Here is a 6,532-nt window from a genome sequence, read left to right as displayed (position 1 = left end):
GAGTAACGGATCTGCAGAGCAAGCCATGCACGGAGATTCTAATTACAGAGAGAGTAGTGGAAGCTGCACTAGACCCCTCCAACAAAGAGGATAGTGTAAAGAAGAGACGAAGTAAAGGTGTACACAAAAAAGAAAGGCAACTACACTTTTGAAGACATTGCCAACCCCAAAGTGGCAATCATGAGTCAGCTGTACAATCAGTATTTTGATATGTGTACAAAGCGGCCACAAAAGTACAGAATGCTGCCTGTAGCAATTGCCACAACATTCACCTGGGCAATGCAGAAAAGCAAGCCGAAGGTAATCAATTATGCAGCTTATATACATGATAATATGGTGAAGATGGGTAGCAAGAACCCCACATACATCGTGCCGGGTGAGCTAATAACGAAGGTGATTTATGGAGCATTGCACGCCAAGGGAAGATCGCTCGACCCTCCATCACAGAATGACTGGCTGAGGCTCAAGGAAGATAAGGAAGAGGAGCAGATCAAAGCACCAAGGGTTTCCACTAGGTTGAAATGCCGATTAGAAACCGTGCAAGAAGAACAACCAGAGCTGAAGAAGGGAAAGAAGGAATCTATCCAAGTACCAGTAAAAGAGACGAAATCACAGAAAGCGGCACGGCTAGAGCGACTAATGGAAAGTTTCAGGGCCAAAAGAGCCCTCAAAGGATATTTGAATGAGCTATGGAAGCCGTCTCTAGAAGCAATGTCGGGATCATCCCGAAGGGTGCACAGAGACAGATTTGACGACTATATTAAGAATTTTGAGATTCTGGATGCCACAACGGAAAATATCCCACATGTACCATTTACAAAAGCGAAAGTGGAGCAAGTCCGACGACAACTGCTAGAGGAGAAGGAAGGCTAAGAGAGAGAGAGAGAGAGAGGAAGACAAAGGTGAACAGGGATTTCAAGAAAAAGTCGACAACTCCACCGTCCAGCCCTGAGTCCATCCCACAACCCTCACCACCTCCTCGTAGCCCTCCACAGACTCAAGAGAAAGAGGAGCAAGACAAACCAGAAGATCACGAAGAGTCAAAGCAAGAACAAAGCCAAGAGTAAGGACCAAAGAAGAGGCTAAGCCTAAAAGTGATCAGACAGAGGCAAGTGAAGCAAGGCATAACACATTTCTAGACCTACTAGCTGCCAGATATACAAAAGAAGAGGCTGCCACAGTCGCATTCGACTTGGCAAGCACGGGGCCCAAAGAGCAAATGCAGAGCCTACGATTAGTGGAGCTAAAGGAGATGGCCACTGATACAGTGGACCTGCACCCGCCCACCAATGATTGGGATGTGGTGATGACAAAGCTAACCGGGCTAAGAGAACAATCAATGGCCTCAGAAAGTGAAATGGAAACTTTTAAAGCCACTGAAGTGCAGATAAAGCTTGAAGTTGACACGTTACAAAAAAAAAGCCAAAGGCAGATAGAGAGAGAGAGAGAGCTGCAAGCCAGTCTGGCAAGGCATTTCAAAGATGCCAGGAAATGGAAAGAGAAAATCAGGAAGCAGCTCAAAGACTGCAAGGAGCCGAAGAGGAATATAGACAACTCAGTAAATCATTGACAGATGCAGAGAGGGAAAGGGATAACCTAACCCTACAACTTGCTGAGGAGTCCAAGGAAGTTTAAGCCATGCGAAATGCCAAGGAGAAGGCAGAAATAGAGTAGGAGGCTAGCCAGGATGAGGTCCTTGAGCTCAAGGACCAGTTTAAAGTTAAAGATCAAACCATCCAGCGGCTATGGGCATATCCTGCCACAGTCAGAGCTACTAGCTAGACTCACACCACTACAGAGAGCTAGATCTATGAAGAACAGATGGAAGAGCTCCAGAAAGAGTTGACCTTAGAGAAGAATCAAAGGTTGATGATGGCAGAAGGGTCGGTGATTATGCAAACACGCATGGAAGAAGAGCAGAAAGCAATGCAAGATGAGCTAGAAAATATCAAGAGAAAGCTCAAAGAGGCGGAGAAGATCAATGCTGATTTGAACGACCTCCTTGTGAACATGGGAGAAGAAGATAAAGCAGAGAAACAGACACTCTAAAAGCAGATAGAAGAGCTGAGAGGATAGCAGGCAGAAGAGCAGGCAAGCACAGGGCCAGCAGCCATGGAAGGCATATACCTAGAGAATGTGGTAGATCCTCTGGACACACCTATGCAAGAGGAAATCCATGTAGGACCCTCTCAAGAGCCACAAGATCTGACACAAGAAGAGGAAGAGAAGCTGCGCAAGTCCATAGAAGCAGAAATCAGGGAAACGGCCAAAGAAGCTTTGGAATGGGAGTAGAGGGTTTTTAAATCCATGACTATTTAGAAGATAGACGCCAGCAACCCCGGCATGAATGGCTACAACCCTCTCTCCCATATCCTTTGCTAAAGTACGAAGCCGCCATCATCAACAAGAGAATTAGAGAAGAGCCAACAGTGCCACTCTACACAGCAGATATCTCCCAGCTTGAAGGGGCAAAGTTGATAGTCGACTCTTAGCACAGGTGGAGAAAGGCATGGCTGAGGAAGTATCCACAGTACCTAATCCATTTGGTAGAGGCACCCAAAATCATCAGAGATAACCTAAGCTTTTTCCCTCTACCAAGGATGAGGACGTGAAAGGCCCAAGAGCTACTACAAAGAAGCCAACCCACTTGGCTAAACTATCCGAAGCTGCCAGGCTTGAAGGTAGGCGAGAGAATAAGTGTTCAATACACGGTGAAAATCCTAGCGGGCGCCATCAAATTGTTCACTGGCTTGCCTGACCTTTCTTTCATTATGATGAGGAAGATTTGCAAAACCCTTTTGGTAGTCTTTGAGACGTTCAAACCGAGCTAGGTGACAGACAATATTTTCTTCTTTCAATATACTTACAGATGTGCATACGATCTGTATGGTCAGCCTTCCAAGGAGGTGATACATGCATTGTATCAAAGGATCATGTTTTTACCATCCTATCACCTCCAAGCCTTTGAAGAATCTTTCTACACCGGCTTCTTCACCATCAACACTAATATATTCGGCCCAACACTACTGGATTTACATGCAAGATACGAGTCGCTGCTCAAGATGAGAGAAACCATAAGATGAAGAAGCAGCTCAACAGCCATGTCGGGGACGACATGAGCAAGGAGTGGGGGAGTGTTAGAAGCTGGACACACCCGACGGAAATTGACTACTTGGTAGATCATCATTTTTTGTAATTATCCATTTATTGAGAAAACTCGACATTTCACCTTGTAAATATTGGGTCTTACAGAAGTTTCCAGATTGTATCCTACTTTTGACATTTAGATTGAGTAGATGGTTAATTTGGAACTTTAGGGTTTGAGAATTGTAAGGTATTTATACCACTTTTTGACCTTAATGAAAAACCTTTTGTCATTTTAAAAAAAGTTTTTGAAGCCTATGAGTGATCGTACTGTGTACCAGAGAGAGTGTGAGCTTCATCTTGACACTACGTTTGCACCGGTGGTCAGAACTGAGTGCAGAGAAGTGCAACGTGTTGCCCACAGCAAGAGCTACATGCCGATACCTACATTACGCGCATACGGTCCGGATTTGCGAGCTCCATCTACGAGCTTCATCTGGTGATTTGGTGAGCATACGTTGTTTGATTTTTCATTGTAGCATATCCACCCATTCACATTGAGTAGAGCTACACATTAGGCGCTTTAGATTTCAGAAACGAAGACCTACAAATTTTGGCCAAACATCCTACATGATTTTGGACCGGGTGTTTTGGTTCATAGACCTTAGGGAGAGCGACCTATTGGTGTTAGTAGGGTCTCCTTCAAGTTCTATGGTGTTTCGAGATTGTTTGATGGGTGTTCGGCTCTAGAAAGCGCTGTAGGAAGTTTCCTCTTATGCACTCTTGAAGGTTGTGACTTAGACATTGGGTAGAGACCTCTGTAGGAATTAGTTAGGAGTTGGTCGAGTGTAGGTTGAGACTTTATGCTTGCTTCCACGAGCCTGCGGGTCAAGCTTCGTCCGTAGCTGACAAATCTTGCTAGGTGAGTTCTCGCTGTGCTGACGTCTGTCGTGGCATATCCGTCCAACAAGTCCACACAGACTCTCCACTTGCCATTCTTCTTTCATGTGACTACTATTGGAGAGACCCATTCTGAGTCTTCGACGGAGTAAATGAAACCTGCCTATAGAAAACTCCTCACTTCTTTGAGTACGTCTTGTTGGATTACCCCAAGTCTTCTGAGCTTTTGCACTACGGGTGTACTTCCTTCCATGAGTCTTATACGGTGTTGTACTACTGTAATTCCTGTGATCTTATCATAACCATCAATGAACAATGTGGTGAAGTTACCTAGCATGGAGACATATTCCTTCCTCTCTTCACTAGTTAACTCGTTGGAGAGCATCCGATGCAGTTTACTTGTATCCTCTAAGGATTGCGTACCTAATGGTCCCTCTTGGTTTGTCGGTGGTGCTTCAGATTGTGTCAATCTTTTTGGGTCTTGAAAGATAACCCCCATCACTTCGATGCTACTATCACTTTCTTCAGTTGTTGTTGTCTCTTCTCCTGAGGTGTACAAATATTCACCGATGGACTCATCTTTTGAAGCCTCCAAGATCATGTTGCGTTGCTTCCTAGTCCTGATGTCGTAGATTATGGACTTCCCTTAGCGTCCTTCATGGATCATTCTGGTACTCCAGTCTTGCTTAGCTTCCATAGCCATGAGCCACGGTCTTCCAAGAATGATAGGGTAGCCCTCCCCTTTGTGTGGCATGAAAAAAATGTCTACCTCCACTTCTGTATTGAATGCCTTTACTTCGAATGCATTCACAATGGCTACGCATTTCACTCTCATGTTATTTGCCATTTTGGCTCGGCAGGGTGCCGGCCTGGGTGCCGGCCTACTCACCTCTAGGCCTAGATGGTGCATCATTTTTTCACTCATGATGCATATCTGAACACCACCATCTATGTAGACGTTTGAGATACGTTTCCCCTTGATGTGGGCATCTATGGTTGGTAGGATGTCGTCAAGGTCCCTCCCAGAGATAGCCCCAGCTATCCTTGGTCTTGATCTTCTTGTACTTACCATATTTGTCCATTGCCTCCTCATCCTTGGTGCAAGATGGAGTAATTGGGGCCAAGTTATCTTCGGGCCCTGCATCAACACATCTTGAACTAGGTCATATGGTTTAGCATACTCACCTAGTGAAAAATCCACAATGTCTATCTTCCGTCGAGGCTTAGATGCCTGCTTGCTAGACTCTCCTTTTCCTTTCATTTTCTCTTCTTGAGAGGCTTCTTCGTGCCTCGCGTGCTTCACTCCCATGGAATCCACTTCTTCTTCTTTTTCTTTCCCTTTGTGCTTCTCTCAAACTGGTTCTTCTACCTTTGCCTTCCCTTTAGCTTCCAAGCTAATAACACTCACTGCTTGGTTTACAGCAGGTGGTGGGGGTAGTAGTGGAATAAGAGGTGGTGGTGGTGGTTGATGTACAGGTGGTTGAAGGATTTGGACTGGTGGCATTGGCCCTGGTCGCTTGGGTGGTGGTGGTCTTGCCCTTGGTGGGGAGACCTGATTCTGTCTTCCTCCTCTATTGAAATTATGTCTTCTTGGATGTGGGCCGTAGTACATGCCATGGCTGTCTTCCCCGCAATTATAGCAGTGGTACGCTTGGTTTTGCCTTCGTTGTTCTCTCCCTTGTTCTGGGTTTCTGACAAGTGCATGCCCTTGCTGCACCAAATGCACGGATAAACTCTGGAGTTGGGTAGTGATGCGACCTAGTAGGTCTTGCTGCTCTTCTGATGCCTCTTGTGGTTGGGCTCTATGAAGGGCTATTGCAGTCACTGGGGTTCGGTGGGCTGAGCTCGATTCCTCTTACTCATTGACTCTTGCTTGCATGTGCAGCTTCTCGTCTTTAAGAAGGGCTACTTCCACTGCCAACTCATATGTTGCAAGGAACCTCCGCTTCACCTTCTCCTTAGGCGGCGACCACAGGCCAACAATGAAACGATCCTTCTTCAAGAAATTAGGTACGCCTACACCTTCCTCCAGTGAGGCAACCCATCTCTCCCACAAATTCACAAACTTGGACTCCTAGGTGGCATACTCTAGCAAACCTCCCTGCTTTAATTCGGTATTAGCTGCCATAGCTTTTCTGAGGTTGTGCCTCCACTAAACCTATTCACAAAGGCCGCATGTAGTACATCCCATGCATTTTTGGTAGCTTGGGGCAAAGCATTGTAGAAAGACTTGGCCTCTACGTTCATCAGTAGAGGAAAAATTTGTAGCCGTGAGCTATCATCATACTTGTTCGAAACCACACAAGCGATGTCGAAATCATCCAGAAAGTCAGTGGTGACGTCTTCTCCCTTCTTTCCACTGAACGTGGGGAAAGAAACACTTTCCATGGTAGTAACTCAAGAAATCACAAACTTTTTTTTTAAATTTAATATAAGATTAATGACAGTAGCGGCTCATAGCGGCTTTTTACAGGGTTGGGTGGATAGATTAAAACAAGATAAAGATGGAAACATTGAAGGAGTGGTGGTAATCCAATATGGGGAGAAT

This window comes from Adiantum capillus-veneris, chromosome 20 (genome assembly GCF_014529385.1).
Source record: "Adiantum capillus-veneris isolate H3 chromosome 20, ASM1452938v2, whole genome shotgun sequence".
Classification (NCBI taxonomy): Eukaryota; Viridiplantae; Streptophyta; class Polypodiopsida; order Polypodiales; family Pteridaceae; genus Adiantum; species Adiantum capillus-veneris.
The sequence above is the reverse complement of the archived record's forward strand: the minus strand, read 5'-3'. Positions refer to the sequence as shown.